Source organism: Etheostoma spectabile, chromosome 2, assembly GCF_008692095.1.
Source record: "Etheostoma spectabile isolate EspeVRDwgs_2016 chromosome 2, UIUC_Espe_1.0, whole genome shotgun sequence".
In the NCBI taxonomy this organism is placed as follows: Eukaryota; Metazoa; Chordata; class Actinopteri; order Perciformes; family Percidae; genus Etheostoma; species Etheostoma spectabile.
The window spans coordinates 26,513,870-26,537,097 of NC_045734.1; the positions used below are offsets into that span (position 1 = coordinate 26,513,870).

At 40.1% G+C, this 23,228-nt stretch overlaps 4 non-coding genes across 4 annotated transcripts; all 4 read left to right on the forward strand.

The window, feature by feature from the left end:
- The first annotated feature begins 6,732 nt into the window (after positions 1-6,732).
- Positions 6,733-6,804, forward strand: trnac-gca (transfer RNA cysteine (anticodon GCA)). The gene has a single exon. It is a non-coding gene; the product is annotated as a tRNA-Cys (tRNA).
- Positions 6,805-8,770: 1,966 nt separating this feature from the next.
- trnac-gca (transfer RNA cysteine (anticodon GCA)) lies at positions 8,771-8,842 on the forward strand. The gene has a single exon. It is a non-coding gene; the product is annotated as a tRNA-Cys (tRNA).
- Positions 8,843-9,368: 526 nt separating this feature from the next.
- Positions 9,369-9,440, forward strand: trnac-gca (transfer RNA cysteine (anticodon GCA)). The gene has a single exon. It is a non-coding gene; the product is annotated as a tRNA-Cys (tRNA).
- A 1,399-nt stretch (positions 9,441-10,839) lies between these two features.
- Positions 10,840-10,911, forward strand: trnac-gca (transfer RNA cysteine (anticodon GCA)). Its single transcript has one exon. It is a non-coding gene; the product is annotated as a tRNA-Cys (tRNA).
- Positions 10,912-23,228: the final 12,317 nt, after the last annotated feature.

The window sequence follows — 23,228 nt, forward strand, 5'->3', positions numbered from 1 at the left end:
ACTACTACTACTACTACTACTACTACTACTTTGTGGGTGGTGATGGTGCATGTGATATGACACATGCCTTTGGTGTGGGATGGTTCCTGGGTTCGATTCCCACTGTGATGTATCAACCAATCCTTAACCACTAGTTGCTCCATGAGTGCAGCCTCTGACATAGAGAGAAATTGTAAGTCACTTTTGATAAAAGTGTCAGTTAAATGACCTGTAGTACTCCTATTACTTCTTCCACTTAGAATGTTTCAACTAATTATCCAATACTTTTAGCTAACTATTTTAGCCGCTTGAAAAACATTAAGTCTCCATACCTTTAAGCAAAGAATTTCAAATGTTAAGCCATTATTTGTAGCTATTCATTTTTTTTAACCATTTATTTATTACAACTTTAGGCAAACATTTTCAACGGTTATCAATTACTTCAAGCCATTTCTTCAACAGGTAGTATTCAGGTGTTACAGCTGATGATCAAATCATATATTAAATTTGCTCCACACTGTTCAACGTGCCCCCTGGCAACAGCAGAAGCACCCCCCCACCCCCCCAACCCCCACCCCCTAGGGGTACAAGCAGTCCTACCCTTAGTTGAGAATTACTGTATAAAAATACTTCATTTGAAATAACAGTTGGTGTTTTACTTTTACCTTTATATATGATGAGGTCACCATAAATACACTGTTGACTGTACCAGAAACCCAATACCAATCTTTATTGGATTATACTAGAGGAACATGAAGGACGTTCAAAGCACAATGGATTTGTGTTGTAAAAATGCACTGTTTCTGTTTTCTCTTTCTTATGTAAAATGCAGAAAGTGCATTATGTCATCAGTAATTCCAGTTATTTATGAGTCAGCACCAGGTCAAATGGTTTTCTATGAAAAAAAAAAAAAAAAAACACTCAAGTTTGTTGTAATCTGCTTGGATTATTGTTGTCGAAGGGCGGGGGTTGGTAAACAAAACAAAGAGGACCAGAAAGTTTTGACAATCCCAGGACGGCCTTTTCACAACACTCACCGACCACTGAGCTGTTTCAATTGTGCGAACACTGTCAACTCGTGTGGAAATAATTAGTCTTTCCAACATCAAACACATTAAGGAGCCATCCTGAGAACAACATCAAAGGAGTGTAAATGTTGGACGTGAAACCAAGAATATGTGTAACAACAATCTGCATTGAATAATAATGTATCCAATGTGGGTTTTAAACAGTACCTGTTCAACAAACTCAATCTCAAAAGCAGATCTCGTTCTTCACAAAACAATGATGAATGTACAGTAAGAGTATACAAATAAGACCCGACCGCAAACACTAGCACTGCTGCTACCGGTCTGCTTAGTTTTTTTATTGTGACAACAATCTAACACACACATCACGGCAAGCTGATTCTTATCATGGTTGTTTCATGTCTGTGCTCAGAAGTCATTTGTATTGCAAAGGGGACTGATGGTAAAAAGCAAATTACGGTCATTGTACTGGGATGCCAAGATGGATAACACAGCAAAACATTGAACGTTCAAAAGCATTGTCGTATTGATGGACGTTCAAGAAGTGCTTGTGACGTGTTGTTCAAAAGGGTTCTTTAGTTCCACATTTCATCTATGAGATCTCGTAGATAAAATATTGCACCAACAAAGGCATCCTTTGACAAACTTTACATATTATGTCAACCTTACACAAAACGACTTTTCAAGCGATTCCACCGTCCCAGACTAATTTCCAACATTGGAATGACATCATGAGAGTCTTGCCAGAGTTGGGGCGCACTCCCGTCGTATCGATCATTTTGTGTCAGGTGGTCATAAAACTCAGTCCCACTCTGTCATTTTCCCATCTTGACATTGCGACAAAATCAATCGTGTTTGATATAATTGTAAGTTTTAAGTCTTGGTAGTAAAGTCAATCTTGTGTGAACATTGCCAACAACCAATGGGTGCGCACCGTGTGCTCCCTCCAGCACCAAACAGGAAACAGCAAAAGGCTAGAGCCCGTATTGTTTATGGTTGTAACGGTGCCACGCTAAGCTAAACACTATAGAGGGAGAGATGCTCTGACCTCATGCTTACAAAATCTAAACATCTTTAGTGTGTTGGCCATCGCTTCAGTTTTTGTCTTAATCTATCTTCTTTGCTGTAGCAGGAGAACGGGAATGGAGAGATGTTTCCTTCTTGATAGAGCTGTGTTGATTGAATTATTACTTATGTTATCACTATTATTAATATAACTTCAAAATTGTCTCTGTGACAAAGTTTTGTCTTGAAATGACTCACCGACCAGAGGATAAATCTGTTCAATTTCAAAGAAGACCGCAAGTGTTTTCCAGTAAGCTCAGTGTTTCCTTTCAGGGTCACGGCTGGATGGGTCGTAATGGAAGCAGGGGGTCACGGTAGATTCATCCTCTCTGCAGAGGGAAGACAGAGGGAATAGGCATCCCTGTGCTGCTATTCCTGGACTACACTCACACACATGCAAACGCACACACACACACACACACACATGGTCACGTACTAATGCTGACCTTCATGCACAGTGTATATAGTGACTGACAGACGCACTTCTGTTGCTGACAAGATGAAGTGCGACCCCTCATCTTACAGCAGTAATGACCGCAGTGTACATGTACAGTGTGTGTGTGTGTGTGTGTGTGTGATATCTTGAAAAGGTATCATGTTTACAGAGTTGCTTGCTGTCAGTCCTTAATGCAACATGGAATTTCCAGTATGTACAAGAGGAAGGAGATGCACTGTGCATGTGTGTGTTGTGTGGGCTGTGTGTGCTGTTTGTGTGTGTGTGTATGTGTGTGTGTGTGTGTGTGTGTGTGTGTGTGTGTGTGTGTGTGTGTGTTTGTGTGTGTGCGTGTGTGTGTGTGTGTGTGTGTGTGTCAGCAGGTGAAATGCAAAGCTGTCTCTGACACTGGAAGTCACAGGTGTGTGATCCTCGACTCTATTTTTATGCCATTGCAAAGCCATGGGAAGGACAGAGGCAACGCAGTTGTTATTTTCATCAGGCAGTAGTTTTGAGATTTTTCTTGTTGTGTATAGTAGATTTATGACAAACACATAAATGTTTTAATTTAAAAGGAAAGACTCCAGCTTTTGTCAGTGCTGTTTGGCATTTGTGTTGGAGGACCAGATTTGGCCCTCTTGCCAATATTTGCTTTCCACTGAAGTAGGCCTTTGGTCTCTTTCCTGTTCGTAAAATGAATAGAAGCAAGTTGTTTTATTTCATAAGACTCCGTTGTAGTAGAAGAATCACTTTGTTTTTGTCTGTCAGCTGGATTACAGAAAAGATATTGACTTAATAATGATAAACCTTGGTGGAAGGGTGTATCATGGGCCAATGAAGAACCCATTACATTTTGGAGCAGATTGGAATCACAGGATGGATACACTAATTATTTTAGACAAACAGAGATAGGGCATTTTTGTCCTGCATCCATGTAAAAATTCACACTGCATTAACATTATGACATAGGGCATGCCTTGCCAGAGGTCAGCAATCCCAGAATGCCCTTCTCATTGTCATTGTTTGTGTTTGCAATTTCACTTGCTTGTGGAGAGACATTTTAAGATTTCCACGCACTAGGAGGCTGCTTTGGCTGTTAAGGCCGTTTTAAGATGCTTTTGTAAATTTAACTGGGCATAATGTGGACATACTCTTAGCAAATGTGTAAGAGCATATAGATAAATGTGTTTTTATGTGTTTCAGACTACCCCAATTTCAGATGCTACAAAGAGAAACAAGGACACTTTTTCCCTGACTAGACAAGCAATGTAGAAGTCATCAAAGGAGGTTTTAGTCAGTCCCATTTAGTTAGGGGAATCTTCTATTGGGTTAGTTCAAGTCAGACTGTCTGTTTTAGTTGCTTTGAAGGCTGCCTCTTTCTAATTATTTTCATTCCACTTATTTGGTTTTGTCTGCTCTCTTTTCCCTCTCCACTCCACTCAGTTCCCTTTTCAAAACCTCAATGGGCATGTGTGTGTGAGAGTGTCAATTAACTTCCTGTCCAATATCCTGATCTAATTAATAGAGTGAGTTTTTTTTCTTCTCCTTCTCTTGCCAACTTCCTCTGTCACCGCAGCCAGTTGCAGGATGAGGCAAACAGCCGCTGTACTCTCACCAGAGTTCAAACTCAGGTCACAAGCTCAACACACAATTCTGCGGCCGTCTCGTCAGTCTGTCTAAATCAGCGCATATTAGATCTGTAGTGAACCACCTAGCGAAAATTATCACTGATAAATCCTGCAGGATCAATAGCTAAGGGCCTTTGGTTTTAGCTGCTAGGATTTATTTACACTCTGCCAAGCACTCCACCAGGGTAACAGTTCAGCAGATGATGTCATGATGGACATCGACATAAACTAGCCTATAAAAGTATAAAAAAACTATAAAAGTGATCACTCAACAGAAAAAAACCCACTAACTTGCTGCAAATATCAGCTATATTATCAGCAAAGCATTATTATATGTACTTCTTCAAACAAACCAAAACTTTTTTTGAACAATTTTGAAAGTACTTATTATATAGTTATATATATAGTTATTATCTAATGTCTGAAATAAAACTAAAAAAAAAAATGTTGTGAAAGATTCTGATGCACTTATCATTTACGTTGACTTCTAAAACTTGTTTATCTGGAGGTGAGCGCCCATAGTGGAACTCACTTTGGACAAAGAGTCATGCACTCACTTCATTAAGAAGCAAGGTTCTGATTGGTTGACTCTCGTCGTCAGGGAAGATCCCTTAATCTTCTCAGACATTTTCCCTGGTATTGTACGAGGAGCAGTGAACTGTCTAAATGAGTGTGTGACCAAAGAACTCCATTCATATACAGAACTGATTTGTCTTACATTGCAATGACACTTACGTTTTAGTTTGAAGGCTGCTGCTGCATCTGCAGCTGTGTTTAGACCGCAGTGACATTTAGATGAGTTTTGGTGCCAAAATTCAACATTTTTCAAATAAAACGCATTCTTGTTGGGAATCTGAAAAAGCATTTAGTCGATTACAAGACACTACACGTTCATCACTGAAAGTCAGGCTAATAAAATTCTTTCACGATTACCAGCTGCAAAATGCAGACACCCCCGCCGATTCAGCATTTGGAGACACACACACTGAATAGGCGGCGTCTGAGATACAGTTGGCCTTCACGGCGAAAGGGTAATAAATTCATAAAGAAAACTTAATTGTATGATGAAGAATAGCTGCAAAGAAAATACATCTTCATTCTGCCTTGTCTTGACTTGCAGCTGTTGTCAGGGAGGAACTTCATTTTCATCATCATCATATCAGCAAACTGTCTGATTGACTGAAATAAGACATCAATAATTACACATCCAGCATGAATAATGCATTCCATGAATTTATGTCACAGTTAAGTTATGTTGTCTTAAGGGTGAGTTGGATCAACTTAGATCAATGGACCCTTAGTTTCATAAAATCCCTGGAAGGGCTTTGATCAATCCCATATGGGTTGTCCTAGAGAGGGTTTGGGATGTTGAGAAATCCCCAAACCTCATTGAGTCAACATCAGTCAATAATCTGAGCATGTGCAAAACCAAGTATACTATGAACCTTTTCAAAAATAAAGTGAGCAGTAAGCATTTGAATCCACCAGCCAATATTTGTTGAATCGCAATGTAATAGTTACAATTGAACCAAGAATAGTTCAGTACAAGCATGCAGCTTTGCCAAATTGTGAGTATGAGTTTTATCTGATAGTGTTTGCCTCCCAGGTCTTGATTTAGATTTTACAGCCTCTTATTCCATTTTTTGGCCCTCATGTTGTATTTGAACCGCTGTTAATCAAATACTGTGTGATTCAGGAAAACATGGCTGCCCACAGGCATTGTTGTGGCTCTGTGAATCAGTTCACAGTTTCTTTCTCAAAAAACACTTTGAAGAGATGGAGAGCGAGTAACGGACCACTGAGTCAGAGGAAGGCGTGAGGGAGGAAAAGGGGAGGAGGGGGAGGATGCGGAGAGGAGAGGAAAGGAGAAGGGAGAATCTGGGCTGTATTGTTGTGTGTTTTCCCAACGTCAACAGCAGAGGAAGTGGAACGGAGCAGCTAAATATACAAACAGCACAATGAGGCAGCGAGCGTGGAGCAGCTGTGGAACACGGCCGTCACCAGGTTCAGGAGTGTGAAACCCTGAGCACCGCCTTTTATTCATACAGGAAGAGCTGACTTAGAGTACACACTGCTTCTGAGATACACCCCCACATCCAGACAGTCAACACGGGCTCACATACTGTCGCACACCTTAGAGTTTCACAGTAAAACTACAGTCCGTCATGTTAGGATGACCATGTCAACAGCTTCACGTGATTCCTCCCATTAACTTTAAGTCACATAAACTTTGCATTACTGCCTGTCAATTTCCGTTCTTTAAAACATCTACACTGATAGTTACTTATTATGTCGTTGTGAAACTAAAACTTTCAAGTCACTTTAAGTCTCATTTAAACACATCATAGATACACAATCACACACATACACCTACACACACACACACACATGCACATACACACAGTTGTGTTTCCATCCACTCAAGAGGACATTGCATTATTGACTTACATTAATTTCCTAAAGACTTACCATAACCATAATAGCTACTAAAAAGCATTTGAAAGAATGCATTTGACTGCAGATCAAGAGGTTGCTAGGACCCCCAAATTGAGGGAGTCATTTTTTCACAATAATTTACTGGTGAAACTCTTGCATATAGGGGAGTATAGCTCAGTGGTAGAGCATTTGACTGCAGATCAAGAGGTCCCCAGTTCAAATCTGGGTGCCCCCTACGAGGTCTTTGTTGTTGGGGTAGACAGGAAGTGCTAACTTTGATGTCCACAAACCAGAATGACTGGTCACATTCAAGCATGGTTTGCTATCTGGGCCAGCTGTGGCTGCAGCTTTGCAGTTCTATAGATTACACAAAAGTGTTAAAGTTAACCCTAACCCCCTTATTATTATTATTTCCATTTTACCTAATCATAACCAAAACTGCTACTTGCCCAATCCTAACCCATCCCCTAACCTTAACTTTAACACTGACCTCACCCTAACCTAAAATAAAGTCTTCACCTTAAAATATAATTACTTATGTTAAAGAGGCATTTTGTCCCCAAAAGGAAGGTGATCACAATGTTACTGTGTAAACAAATGAATGTCCCCAAAATGAGTAATACAGTAACAGAAACTAAAATCTAAACCTTAAAAGTCTAAAACACATTTTCACATGTAAAAGAACAAAGAACAATTCTCTGTTTTGTGGATCATTCAGTCACATCAAGAAACCTAGAGAATGTCACTGTGTTGTGTAAAAGGTAAGGCATCACCTTGGAAAACTGTCACATCATCACATGTGAAACTTCTTTTGCATGTGTGAGATTAAAGAAATATGGCCACATGTGTGGAAATAACATCCATTATAATCTTATGAGCAGCTAAATACAACTACTAAAACCTTGATGTTGAAATGTGAATCCCATGTGAATTCGAAGTGTAAAATTATTTTACTTTGAAAACCACCTGTTCAAATTTATGACACATATAGACATTTTTATTATTTTTGTGTTTGTGTGTGTGTGTGTGTGTGTGTGTGTGTGTGTCCGAGTTCTCCCTCAACCATGTGAAAAAACAGGAAGAAATGCAGCAGACGTTTTTTTCCGTTATTACTGTCGCAACACCGGATGCAGTTGTTGACTTTAAATGGACCTGTACAGTAGCATGACTTGATTTGTGATAAACACATGCCAGCATGACTGGACATCAGCTTTATCTGTATTGATATGTATGTATGTGACATTTAAAGGACACTGCTATCCACAACACCTGACTGCAGCAAGAGTGTGTATAATTTCCAGCACAAAAGCCTGAACAATGCAGGTCCAGTAGCAGATTCAGGCCATCTGAGGGCCTAGGAGAAAAACAAATGAAAGGGGCACAAGTTGAATGCGGAGGGGCACCAGTGTGCACAACCTGTTCTAGCATGTGGGCATGGCTATATGGTGTTTTATTGAACATTTGGCCTTTTGCAGCTAATTTTTCAAACATGGATGATAGATTGCCCCCTGGTATGAAAGAGGTGTTTCTCTTCTTCCTATATTATAAACAGAACTTTAGTCCGTGAGTAGATGTGTAAAGCATGCTACAAAGTTTCAGGTAAAAAAACAACAACAACAACTGCTAAATAAGTATTCTATTGGCTGGATAAATAAGTTGTGAAAAGTATCTAACTCTATTTCCTTCAATATCAGAGGACATAGCTCAGCGTGAGAGCATTTGACAGCAGATTCAGAGGTCGCCAGTGTCCTTTAATTGACGACCTGGCACAGTTCACTCTGTCTTCATCATAAAATGCCACCTCTGATTCCAACAGTGGTCCATATTCAAACACGGGTCTTAAGATGATTAAGCACAATTGAACATCACAAATAATGTTCTAGAATCTTCTGTTTTACAGTAGAGTAATCCGGTTTTCCTTTCCTGTTTAGGTAAATGACTACAGTTTTATTGAGTAATTAATGCTGTTGATCAATAAGCATACTGAGGGGGTATGCTGAGGCGCCCAGTTTAAATCTGATCTGTTGGTATGGTTATTTGGACCTTTTTTTGAAAGTGTAAATCCTGCTGTGTGTGTGTGTGTGTGTGTGTGTGTGTGTGTGTGTGTGTGTGTGTGTGTGTGTGTGTGTGTGTGTGTGTGTGTGTGTTTTCTGTCAGCAGTCATCAATGCTTTGCTGACATGAAGCCTCATATTGGAAGAAGGGGGTGTAGCTCAGTGGTAGAGCATTTGACTGCAGATCAAGAGGTCCTCAGTTCAATTCTGGGTGCCCCCTACATATCCTTTGTTATTACGGTGTTCACGAAGCGAAAGCTATGATACCCACATTCAAGCATGAATTTCAAACTGGGCTGACTGGGCCAGCTGTGTCTGTGGGCCTCCAGCTCCGTAAAGCAAAACAAACAAAAAAGTTAAACAAAAGCAAAATGGAATACACGGGCAGTGTGAAGGGCTCATGCTAAACATCAAACACCCACTTCATATGAGGCAATGAGCTGTCCTTTCTGAATATCAAACATGCAACCCCATATAGGCTTAAACGTTGACTGCAGTGTCAAGCTTTTGCTAAAAAGAAGGGAACAAAGACCTGTTTTTCACATTTGTGTGTTAAAAGTGTTAAATCCATGTAATTTACACAAATTCTGGTTGACCAAAGCAGATGAAGGTGAAAATATAAACTACATACAGGAGATGTGTTTTGATACTTTAACAAAGACATGGAATCTTTAAATAAGATGTGGGCGCAGGTCTGGATTTTAATCAAGTGTTAGACATCCAGGCATGTGTCCCATCTTCCATGTGGGGGTATTGCTCAGTGGTAGAGCATTTGACTGCAGCTCAAGAGGTCCTCAGTTCAACTCTGGGTGCTCCCTATGGTGTGATTCAATTTTTTATCTGTTGTTCAGTAAGTGGCATCTTTGATCTCAATATTGAAGCATGTGAGTTGAACTGGGATGACCGGGCCAACTATGCCAGCTCCATGGATTTAACAAAAACTCAAAGGAATGCAATGTCATAATTCTGCTCTGAGAAAAACACTCACAATCAACGTCCCAGGGCAACTAGGCGAAGTGATCTGCTACCATCAATCAATCTTTTGAGTATCACAAGCTTCCAACCGCTATAGTTTGGGAAGGGTGGTGGAAAGGTCTAACCCTAACCCTAAGGTTTGTAGTTTTGTTCTTCATGGAAAAAAGCAGCTGTGGTTGACAGATGGAACTCATGTCTATAACAATGGTGCATTCATTGCTCTCCATCCACATGCTCAGCATGTTCTGGACACTGTTAGCTTAGTTAGTTAGTTAGACAGCTTAAAATTCTGGGTACTTCCACTAAACAGAAAACCAAATTACCAAAGATCGGGTGACCCAGATATGAACTGAGGACTTTTCAGCCTGCCGTCAAATTACCTACCAGTTATACACATGCATGCAGTCTAGTAATCATCAACCGGTGTTGAATATGCTTATTAATCAGCAAAGCCTTGAATGGGCCTCAACAGCCTAAATTTATGCAAAGTACAATGGATTTTAACATGTAAAAACGTGATCCACACAATTATTTTGCATAGTTTGAAGCGTCTACGTACCTATACTTACGTTTAACATTTTTTGCTTACCTGCAGACTTCGTACAAGTTAGTTAGAGCCTAGTCTGAATCAATAGAAGTACAATTCCAGGATAATTGCCTTACATGCCATTCTGAAACTCCAGTAGCTTCGCTTCACAAAACTTCGAGTTAGGAAGGTTCACACTGAAAGTGGGAGATTATGAAGAAAATTTTGAAGAAGGCAGACGTGCTTGGTTCTTTCAGGAAATGATTTTAAAGATTTATAGAATGTGTGTTTACGCAATTTACCATCTAACTGGAATGTGTTGAAACCGATTGGTGGGGATTGCTGTGGACGAAGTACACACAGTGATACACTGGTAAAAGCAAGTTACGTTTCACCCTGTATCCATCTAATTTAAAAAGCGTAGCACATTACTGTTTTGTGTGAACAGTTTACTTCATTTAACATTGTATGTGGCATTTCGTTTGTTAGGTGCAAATGTTCCACCTAAACAAGTTCATTCCTGAAATCAGGTTGACCACAGCAGATGTGCTGTATTGAAGATGAAAATACAGACTTCTTTTAGCTACATTTAACAGAGGAGATGAGTTTTTGATATTGGAAAAATTATTAAAAAGCTTTGGATAGACCTGGATTTTAACAATGTAGTGGGGATCATTGCTTAGCTGATCAATAAGCATATTCATTGCATGTGGTAAGGGGGTATAGCTCAGTGGTAGAGCCTTTGACTGCAGTTCAAGAGGTCCCCAGTTCAAATCTGGGGGCCCCCTAATCTGACAATGGGTCTTCTCTTATCTCTATAAAAAGAGTCATCATTAATTCCCACCTTCAAGCGATGGTCTCGCTTTCTTGTATGGAGTTTGTGTGGTGTAAGCAAACTATGCTAAGGCGGAAGCATGGACCTTCTATACACAAACGTGTACACTTTGCGCTTTGCAAGATCATTGTGGTCAAGCCCTAAGTAGTCAGTCAAAAGGAGTTTCTTCCTGCTCATTTAACATGTTTAACATATAAGAGAACCTTATTAACAACCTAGGTTTTGTTCACACAATCAGTGTTAACTAGGGACTTCTTGATCTGCAGTCATATGCTCTACCACTGAGCTTTATGACCAACATTTGTGAAAAGGTTATAGCCTTACCAAAAGTGCAGGATTTGCATGTCATATTGTATATGTATATTTGCATCTTCTGAATAAGTAAGTGTTCCAATATTGTTGTCACTAGAAGACTTCACTAGAAGTCTCTGGTGTTTCATGTCATTTTGCTTTTTTTAGAGAACCCCTTTCAGTCTCTTCCTTACCTTCTTCTGGCCGCAACTCAACTATCTCTGCTGACATCCCCATTGTTAAGCAGTTTAAATATTTAGGCATTGAGGTCTTCCCCTGCCTAAACCAGGTCATTCAACTTAACTATTCTGCTCCTCTGAACAGCAGTCAGAGCTCCCCATGCTTACTCAAGCCCGTACCTCAGTTGTTAAAATGAATGTTTTACCCAGGGTCAATTTTGTGAGCTCTATGCTTCCTCTCTCCCCTCCTGCAGGCTACTTGCATAAATTACAATCAGTGGCATCTGAATGTATCTGGACAGAGCAGGAAAGAGGATGGTGGCCTCTCACTTCAAACATTATTTCTGGTCCTTTGTGTTAAGACCCCTCCTCACCTGGTTTAGCCCCAATATGTATGTTTGCTGGCGTACCTTAGAAAGTGGTATGACAGAGCCTTGGTCACTCCATGACGTTCTTTTTGCCAATGTTTCTAATAAACAGTGCCAGCTACGCTTTGGCCCCTTTATCTCTTGTCTTATCAAAACTTGGAGGTTAGCTGAAACATTTTGCAGTGTAGCTTGGCACACTTTCCCCATTATTCAATAATGCAGCATTCCTGATATGTGGGAGGCCGATAACAGCCCCACAATGGTAACAAAGGGGAGTTCATCATCTAAAAGACATTTCTGGTGAGGTTGGCTTAGTACCCTTTTCTGACTTACAAAATGCAATCAGTCTACCACGTTCCTTCTTTTTCTTTTACCTGCAGTTAAGGTCGGCACTCAAGGCACACAGTGTTCCTTGGCAGAGTCCATTGCCCATTCATCCTATTCGGAAGTTATTTACTGTGCTGCCTAAACACTGTAGTATGGTGTGTAGATTTTATCAGTTCTAAGCGATATCTGGCCGCTCTGCCCTTCCTATTGAGAGCATCTGGGCACGCGATCAGGAGTTTGGAAGGTGAACTGAGTCCCACACAGGTATGAATTAGACTTTGTCTGTTTCAGTGTGAGTCTGTTTTAGTGTGAACATGTTTCAGTTTGAATCTGTTTTAGTCCGTAAACTTAGTTTCTCTGCATGTTGATGAATGTACACTTTCTGCAACTTCCAGGGCTGTAGTCAAGACCAACTTTCTCGAGTCCAAGACAACTCTAAGACCAGGACTAATCAAGACCAAGTCAAGAATGAGTCCAAAGAGGTTCAAGACCGAGTCCATAAAGGTTAGAGTCTAAATCAAGACCAAGTCCTGGACAGAAAAGAAAAAAAGCACAGTGTTGAGAAATTGCTGATGATTTCTATAGCCAAATTTCATAATGGCAGAATTGGCGGACATCTTCATTTGTTACAGTGTGTGTGAATCAATGAAAATGAATGGCAATAATGTGAGTAGGGCACGCAGATGCTTGGCATGCCATGCAAAGATAATCTAGTGTGTGATTGGTCATCAGATGGCCAGTGTTTCACTTTCCCTCCAATATTATTGTGAACATAATAAAGAAAGTACGAGTTCCCTGACTCAGATGACCTCAGGTATGTCACTCAGCTATAGGTGCATACAGTTTAATTTGTTAGTTAAAGAAAACAAATAATAAACCTTTTCAACGTTGTAATTTTGTGTTGAGCTTGAGGACTCTCAGCATTTTCTGTTACAGCTCCATTTAAGAGACAGAACAGTAAAAAACTGTTGAAATAACTGACACCGATCGGACACAGAAATGCTTTAGCACTGAATTCCAACCTACTGTAATACATGTATACAACGTGTAGGACTGTGTGTTATTACCGTGAAAACAAACCGTGTGTGGGTCTGCTTAGTTATGCTGCAACATGACAGTGTCACATTTCCAAGTTGTGTTTAATGCCTGCATTCCTTCTCACCCTTGAGCTTCTCTTTGCGCCTGTAAAGGTGCGGGTGGCTCTGCTCACAGGTGTGCATCACTGTCTTCACACACACACATGAATGCACGCACGCACACACACGCTAAAACACATGCACACAGACTTTGATCTGAGGGGTTGTTCGTTAAATTGATGGGAATTTCCCCTTCCTCTAACTTCAAAAAAAAAAAAACTCTATTTCTTCTTTATCCAAGTCTTCTGAAGCTGCCCTTTGGGGTTGGAAGCCTTGTATACTCCTCCTCTTATGTGCTCCCTTTTTTCCTCCTTCTCGCCTACTCCTCCTCCTTGTCGTCTTCCTCTTCCACACAAACTCAATCCTCCCGTTGTTTGTCGCCTTGTGAGCCTTTCACAACCAGGCCACCAAGCGTTTTTCATAGGTCTCCTATAAGGTCATGGTGTCATACATCAAACAAGCCCTTCATGCCCTTTCGTAACATGTTGCTGCTGACAAGAGCTTATAGGAAGGAGAATTGCCAAATGTGAAGGAGAGTCCCTTTTTCTTAATCCGTCTTTCAAGTGACCTATTACTGTGTACAGTGTAAAAAAGAAAAAAAGAAGTATAGATTGATGGAGCAATGTTGGTTTACCTTGTCTGCAACTTAGAAGCTTTGGCAAGATTTTTCCATTGTAAAAACAAATGATAGCCTTGAAACAGGGAAGCACCACTTTCACCGAGGCCCCCCACCTCTCTGCTCCCCTCAGGGGAAAACATTTTATTCTGCTCTGGTTTTAGACTTTCCTCACAACAACATAGAGGATGCACAAGGCAAAAAAAAAAAAATCTCATTCTTGAAAAATGTTGCACACTCAAGCTGCACTTCCTTTAGATGTAAGAAATGTACAGCTGGAACATAACAGTTTTACTGTTAGATCACGTTAAATGTGGTGACTACTTAACAGAACAAAGATGTGTCTGTGAAAAAGACCCATTTGGAAAAATGGAACCCCAAATTTTCCTGTTGAGTATCACACTTATTTAGTGCTTACGTAGCAAGAATCAGGGTTAGGATAAGGTGACAGCGTTGTGGTTAGAGAGACTGTTGTGTAACCGAAATGTCACAGGTGCAATCTCTGCAGCAGCCATAGAGCTAAACTCTCATAGAGCTAAAGACGCTGTAGTATACATCCATCTGAAAATGTCTGCAAGAACTTTGGTAAAAAATAATCTTTTCACATTGCGGTTGAGTTTTTCAAATGTGTTATTTGGGCGATTTGAGCATACAGAGTGCCATCCAATTCCATTATATTAAAAAAAGGGCAGGTTGACATCTCAAACACTGGGCAAGTACCACCATTGAAATTTAGATCAAAGGATAGCACTACAGGTAAGAGGAAACATATGCATTTTTTTTAATTTATTTTTTTTGGGGGGAAGAGGGGTTACCTGTTTTTTTAGGATTCTTTCCTTGCTTCTTCTTCACAGAAGCAGTTTAAAATGAAAAAGACCGCAGGTTCAGACATCTGAAATGATTCAAAACCTTCCTGCACCTGTGTTTCCCATCTCTCCGACTCCAGCAGTTAACCTTTCGAGATGAGCGACTTTCAGTGAGGCACGACCACAGCTCTTTCCAGCCGGGGTTATTTTGCCGACACGAGGGCAAACAGACAAAAAACCTCCTCGGACTCAAGTTCTTAATTTTGGAACAAAGCGTCATAAGTGTCAGAGAAAAAGCACAAGCTGGTGTTAAAGATGAACACACACGTACGCACACAACCAGGGCTTGAAAAGCACGCACACCAGACTCAAATACACATATCACACATACTGGAAGGAAAGCCACTTCCCCAAACCTGCCATCTGGGGAAGTTTTGGTGGTTTTTCTGTGTAAATGTACACAGTTGTGGTTTTTACAGAACTGCTAAGAAAAGTCTGCATGACCATGTGGAGCATAGGAAATGCGTCAGCAGAGGAGGAATACTAATCTCTCAGGACAAACTCATCCATTTACACACAGACTTCAGTGTACTGGATCTGTGTGTGAGGGTGTGAATGACCCCGTATAGTCGGGGTCATTGTATTACTATTTTCAACACATTTCAGACTAGGGAAACAGGTGAGTACTGAAAAGCTTCTGAAGTAGGTCGTCTTCCAAACATGCAAAACTGCTTTTACACTGAAATATCGGAATGGTGTGCATTCAAGAGGTGCACATTTGAAGTGCTCATATTATGCTTTTTGGTTTTTCCCTTTCCTTTATTGTGTTATATTTTTTTGTGCATGTTATAGGTTTACAAAGTGAAAAAGCCCAAAGTCCACCCCAAAGGGACTCACCATCTCCAACAGAAAACACTGTTCACAAACTGCTCCAAACAGCTCTATTGTGTCCAGCCTTTACTTCCATGACAAACGTGCATCACTTTGTAACACACGTTATAATGCTCGCCTAGCTGCTTGCGTGGCCCGCCCTCATACTATGCTTCTGACTGGCTAGTCCTTACCTAGCTATAGAGCATGTGTGACTCTCAATAAAGACGGAACAGAAATGTGATGCCTCACTCTGTAGCTAAAACAGAGAGCTCAACACAGGGTGAAAAGAGGAGCTGCAGCAATATGCGATACAACAAACACATGGTGTTTTTTGAAAATTAAACCACGCCAGTCTATTTTAATATAACCACTAAATAGAATTATGAATCTGAAAGTGAGCATAATGTGAGCACTTTAAGACTTGAGACCTGATTCTCAAATGACTTGCTTTGAGACTTGAAAGCCAAACCAGACAGTAAATATTTTATGTTTTGACCGGTTAAAATCACAGAACAAATGTAAATGTAGGACAGCAACAGGTAGGTCTGGCATGTTTAATTATTAGACCTTAGCACTGAAATGACTTGGTCTAAGCCATGTACCAGCACTATTGTCCAGCTTTTAAAGATAATTGTTCAAATATCATTTCAAACCTGGAAAAACCTGCGGCTTTACTTGCAGTCTAGCAGTCTAGTGTGACTTGACTTGAGCTTGCCCAGAAAGACTTGATAATGGACTAATACATGTGTCCAGTCTGGATAATGGATTTGGGCTAGGTGATTGCTTTGAACATCAGTGTGATTATTTTATTTTGTACATAAGTTGCATAAGCGTTATACCCAAAAATTGACTGAGCTTGTAAAGAATGCAAGTCTGAGTTTATCCAATGAGTTTTTATGAAAACGTTTCATTAACTGTGGGGGAAGAAAAAATAAATAAGCTAATTTGGAGGGGTATGATGAATACTGGAAAGAAAGGGGAAATAAAAAATGGGTCAGATTTGAAAGTCAGGTGAGGGGCTTATTAAAAGATGTAAGAGGAGGGACAGAGGGATGGAGCAAGGAAAGGGAAAGAATTACAGAGAGAGAGAGAGAGAGAGAGAGAGAAGGAGAGAGAAAGAGAGAGAGAGAGAAGGAGAGAATGACTGCAAGTTAAAACTATTTCTGGAATGCACCTTCACTTAAAGTCTAACCAGGCAACACACACACAAATACACACACACACACCCGGTGACAAGCTAACCCGTTTCTACGGTGATAAGGTAAAAGGGGCATTGGGTTTCTACTCTTTCTCCACAAACTCTATCTGATCAAGGGGACTTCCTGCTTTCTCTCCCCTCCCTGCTCCCTTCATTCTTTGATATTAATACCTCCGTGTGCATGCTGCTTCATGTGTGTGTACTTATGCCAGAAACCATATGCTCCTTATAAATGTCAATCCAGCAGTAGGGTGTGTTTGTCTGCGTGTGTATATATTATTGTGAAATGTATTCATGCATTTCTTGCTTTTCTTTCTTTTCTTTCTTGAATTTCCTCTGCTACTTGGTGCACAATTTATTTGACGTGTTGTGTGTTACCTTAAGTACAGTATGGGGGGGGGTATGTATAACAGGCCATGGGAATAGTGAACAAACACATTATTTTGGTAACAACTAGTGGGAATTAGTGCTAATTTCAGCAAGCTTAGCTAACTAGCTTCTACTTCTTTCTGAAGAAATACAAACATATAGCAGGCTGAGTTCAAATGTTTAAGGTTATAAACAGTTTTAACAAGAAAATATTTACAATTGCTGCTGTATTATTTTACTTTATATTTCTTTACACAAACAGTGCAGATAATTCAAATTTCACTTTATTGTTGTGTTTCTGTTTGGATGAGTGCGCATTTGATGTTGGATGTTGGATTGACTTCCACTTCCCCCGTTGCTGTCCCATCCGCTGTCCTCACTGTTTCCTGTTTACGTGAGACAACTTCCTCTGAACATCTCCAACACACAAAACAGTCTCAGACCTGTCTTCTCTCTCTTCACCAAAGTCTGTAAACAAAATCAAAAGTAGACAAATAAAGTAACGCTGGCCTCCTTTCTGCTCATTTGTCCCTCTGAAGGAATTGACGTTAAATGCTGAAGTGGCTCCAATGGCCAAATTTTCTTTTGTCTCTCTGCCTTTTAAGATGGTTAAATGCGCAATACAGATAACACACACACACAAACATTCAGAAACACCATTCTAAGAGCTCCCTAATATCCTGCCATGCAGGTGTGCGCTAATCTTCTAAATCCAATAATAATGCCAATCCTGATCTTCATACGATCCTATCAACATCAATGGAGCAGCTGTTGCTGTGTGTTTGTGTGTGTGTGTGTAAGTGTGTGTGTGTGTGTGTACAGATTAGCAGACAGGTACAAAAGAGAATAAACACACACACATTAAGTAATACATACGCATCTGTACCAGTTAGTCCATGGAGAGATGTGGGGCCCAATGTATGCATTAACTCAAAGTACTGCTGAGCCTTTTATGTGTCCTTGATAGGTCAATGTTGAACCCAGCAGCTCAGTCAGCAAACTGTGATGGATTTTTACAGATTTTAGGGAGTCAACTTGAAGTTTGCTTACAACCTGTGATCTAACGCCTGTTGTTTCTTGCCCTGTTCCGACTTCTCCAATGTCATCACGTGTCCAAAAATGAGAGGTGCCCTGTTGAGTTTTTGACCTGGATGTGACTAGAATTGTCTTTAAGAGTGCAGGGCGGCATTATTTTCTTATCCAAAAAGTTCAATGTTCCTCAATTGGATCTTACAGTAATGAAAAAAAATAGAGATCCTGCAGAGGACCTAGTGGCCCAAACAGGGAACTGTAGATGCACTTTAAAGTAATGTGAATATGTCCTGTTTCAATTAAAAGCATCAAAATAAGCATACAAACATTGGTATTTGCTGTATGTTTTCTATGATCATTTTGACTTATGTAAAGTGTATTTGAGTACTCTGAAAAGACCTCTACAAACTAGTATTTATATTCTATTATTATTATTATTCACAGGAGATTTTTCCCTGCAAGTCTTAATTGGTATCACACACGTGCAACCTAAAATAGTTTCATTAGTTGGTGGATAAGAGACTTGTTAAGAGACTTTTTCAGAGTCCTTTTATATCACACACACACACACACACACACACACACACACACACACACACACACACACACACACGGACACCAGTGCTGGCCAATTGTAGGTTATGGAAAAGACTATTCCAACATAACAGATGGTGGAATTTACAGCACTGAGACAATGGAGAAAAAGGCACTGACATCACTAACTAAATCTCTGAGAAGTGTGTGAACGTGTGAAAGAGGGAGAAAAAGGGGAGGAGGAGGAGAGGAATACTGGAAAAGAGATTGTAAAAAAGAATGATATCATAAGTCTAGCAACATAATGTTACAGTAATTTCCATAATTGAATTGTAGTGCTTGAGGTTGAGGAGCATGACGGGTTTGGAACTAACTGAGAAAAGAAGGTGAAGGAAAGAGATTGAGTGAAGAATAAAGCCAAGAAAAGGCTGGAGTGGGAAAGAAAAAGATGGAAAGAGGTGAAGGTCTGGAAAAAGGAGAGGCAAGGGTAGGATTAATGATAAAGTAAAAGAGAATGATCAAGAAAAGGGAGTTAAGAACTAGGCAAAGAAGTGAGAAATGATGTATGGAAATAAAGAAAAGCCCAATATTTACTGTAAGGATGGTGGGAGGACAGCGTGCAAAAGACAGAAAAGGAAAAAAGCAGCAAAGAAGGTGTGCAAGGATGAAAAGGAGAAGTGAAGGAGAGATTACACTAAGGAAGATGTGAAGGGAGGACCTAATTAAAGAAGTAAAAAAGAAAGACTGAGTTAGAAATGATGGAGGGCTGGATGACAGCAGGGATGAGAAAGTAAGGATGAAACAGTGGAGAGGACTGGGGGACAAGAAGGACAGAAGTGGATAGAAAAGAGGGAGAAATCAGGGAGAAATCAGGGGAAGGTAAGAAGAAAAGGGGAGAAAGAGTGCACAAAAAGGGAAGGAGAAAAAAATGGCTGTGAGGAAAGAAGGAGGGAGAGAAAAGGGGAAAATCCAAGTTCCACATTCACAACCTTCTCCCCTCTGGCAGAAGGTACAGATCCCTGCGCACACAAGCAACCAGACATGAGAACAGCTTCTCTCCCACTGCCATCACTCTACTGAACTGCGGCTAAGTGGGGTCATACCCACTCTGGCCACTCACTCACTTCTCTACACGTTACACACTTATCATTCCAATATGCATCTGCACAGTACTTTGCACTATTACTTTTAGCACTTTACATCCCACTCCATGTGTACTTGTCTTAATGGTACATGCTTTATTTGTATATTTGTAATTTGTATGTTATGTGAACATGTGCCTATATGTGTATTGTTGTCTCCATTGTACAGTATGTATCTATATTACTATTTGTCTACTGAATGTTTACTACTACATGTCTATTTGTTGAATTAATGGAAAGTTAACACCTACCAAAGTCAAATTCCTTGTGTATGAGTATACTTGGCCAATAAAACTGATTGTGATTCTGAACTTCATCTGAGAAAGTAACACCGCAGCTCTTTCATCAATGGTTTGGTGTGTGCCCCCGTGTGCATGCCTCTCTGTAGCTGCATGCCTGATGTGACGTGTGTGTATGTGTCTGGTCGCAGCCCGAGGACATGACTGACTGAGTGACTAATTGTGCCGTCTGCTCACCATAACAAACACACACACGCTAACGCTCACCGAGATTACACAATCACTAGCAGGATAATCTCCTTGGCCCAATATCCCCACCCCAGATGAATATCACCACATCTAGATTACTCCGTTGTCTGGAAATCCTTCACTCTGTTTATCTAATCCTTGACGCTTCCTTACATTACACCATCCATCCATCCATCCATCCATCTATGTATCCATCCTACAGTCCATTCCCATGGTCACCAAGCACAGAATAACTAATTCCACACTTCTTGGAAAATTCTCCTTTCTCTTGCTATCAGTGAGCTGTCAGGCTTAAAGGCTTAAAATGCCCCCCCCCCAAAAAAAAAATAATAAATCATAATAATAATAATTCACAATCTAAATGGATGCTTAGTGAAAGATGGGGGATTAAGAAAGAAAGGAAGAAAGAAAGAAAGAAAGACAGAAAGAGGATTGTTCTTTAATCTGCAGTAATGTTGAAACTGATATATGTTGAAATTGCCTTCTTTGCTGTGGTCATACAGTATACAGCATACTATCCAAATGCACTTTGATGTAGCCTGTTTCTGCTGTTGCAAGAGCCTAATTCCTTTATGGGATCATTAAAGTTTCATCTTACCTCTAACGTTTTGAGCAAAGGCTTTACAAAGGTTTATGTAGTTTGTTGTGCTGGCCAAAGTCCCCGCTGTTTGATGTTGAGAGAGACCCTATTATCATTCCCCACACAAAAACACATATGGGCCAAAAAGTAATATTTGCTTGCTTATCATTCCTGGTGCTTAAGGAACAGGAAACACACACACACACACACACACACACACACACACACACACACACTCACACAATGTACACACATCTGGACCATAGCCTTCAGATGAAGGGTTAACCCCTTTCTTTGCACCTGCTTCCTCCCTCCTCGATGACTGTTGGTTGTTTGCACACCCAGTGTGTTCCTCTTCTGACTTTCTCTTATTGTCTCCATCAATAGCTCAATGAGCGGAGCTGAGTGTAAGGCTTTCTTTCTGTATTCGCATAACCTCATCTTTAACTTTAGATGGCAATCTGTTTTGAATTTTTCAATTTAAGATTGAAAGATAAATCACGTCATTTCCATTCAAATGAGCTGTTTATGATCCGTCACCCATTTAATGCTAGCCCGGCACCAGACAATAATTGGGCCAATTTTGGGTCTGATTTGCTCCTGCTGATAATCACAGAGGCATTCCCAGTTAAAGGCTGGTATGAACAGCTTATCTACCCCAAATTATGCTGTGTTGTAAGGGGTTCACATACATAATCTTGTGCTACCGACTGGATCAGTCATACCCCATTTCCGTAAATATCAAACATGTTTGATGCTTGAAATCCTGTAGTGTGATGATAGGGACAAGGATGGATCATTGAGCGGAAACCCGTGATAGCCAATGAGAGCGAGCAGCGTCACTCATGTGCAGCACTAAATGAGCTAAATGTTTAATTAACTAAATCCATTGACTGTATTTAAAGAGTTTTAAAAAGCATAGTGTTTAGGTTAAGCTTTGAGAATATACTGTCTATATATAATATATTATTGTATGACTTAGTAGAGAAAGGAATATGCACAAGTTACAATGATTTTAGAAATTCTCTGCTGAAATTATGACATAGGCTATTGGCATTTTCTAAGTCAATAAGGGTAAATAAACTAAAACTTTTTTAAATTTAGGTATAAAGTCATAACTGAGAATAAGGAAAAAAGTATCTCTCTTTCTCTCTCTTTCTCTCTCTCTCTCTGTTGCTCTATTAATCTGCACTATGAGGACAACTTCTATGAACACACAAACAATACACACTATACAGATAGTTCTCTTAAACTGTATTTCTAGATTTAGAGATAATAAAACATGCTCAAACATATACAGAGAAGTCTCAGCTGACATTTATCATATGGCGTGTCAGTGATGTTAATGAGCACTGGAAGCATTTCCACTTCTACGTGTGTGTGTAAGTGGGTGTGTGTGTGTGTGTGTGGTGTGTGTGTGTGTGTGTGTGCGTGTGCGTGTGCGTGTGCGTGTGCGTGTGCATGTGCATGTGCATGTGCGCGCCGGATGAAAATGTGAGTGTCAGCCACAGTTCAGGTAGCACTGAAACATAGAGCAACAAGTGAAAATCAAAACATGGACAGCTGGTTGCACACACGGACTGGAGAGTTTACTGTGGAAGAGTTAGCACAGACAAATAGAAACTGAGAGGGAACAGATGAGACGGATAGGAAGCGGGGACAGACAGGGCAGGAAAGATTCCATAGAAAGAGTTAGTTGCTGCTGTAAAAATGATGCATTTAAATTATTGTGGCAGTAGAGGTAAAGCAACATAAAAATACATTGTATTTAATGTGATTAAGCACAATCTTTTCATACAAAAAAAATTCAGTTTCACAACTGTCTATTCCTAATACAAAAGCGACACAATGATTTATCGCCCAGTTGATCCACGTCTTAAAGTCAAGTCCATTCGTTTAGCTATTACTGTATAAATACTCAGGTGAGGTCTGTCTTTCCTGGCAGACAGTAAGCGGTGGGCTTCAGGAAGATATACTGTCAACATTGTAATTTCCCTTGAGATTAATGAAGTAGCTTCCTACCTACAGGACATCACACATACACGCCTACTCAGGGTTCAACAATTAGGTTTTTGCTTATTAAACTCCACTTTGCGCAAGAAAATATCACTGCCCGTTCAGGCATCATCGTATCATCATCGTTTGATTCGAACGTGCTATTGGCCAATCAAGAATTGAGTTGGAACTTGATGCTGTTTTTTTTAATTTTTCAACAGTTCTTTTACACTTTGATGCTTTCAGTGTTCGTTGTTTTTTTTGTGGGAGTTTTTTATGCTTTGACGTTTATTTTTCAAAAAAACGACGCTTTTTGATGTTTTATGGGGGGGGGGG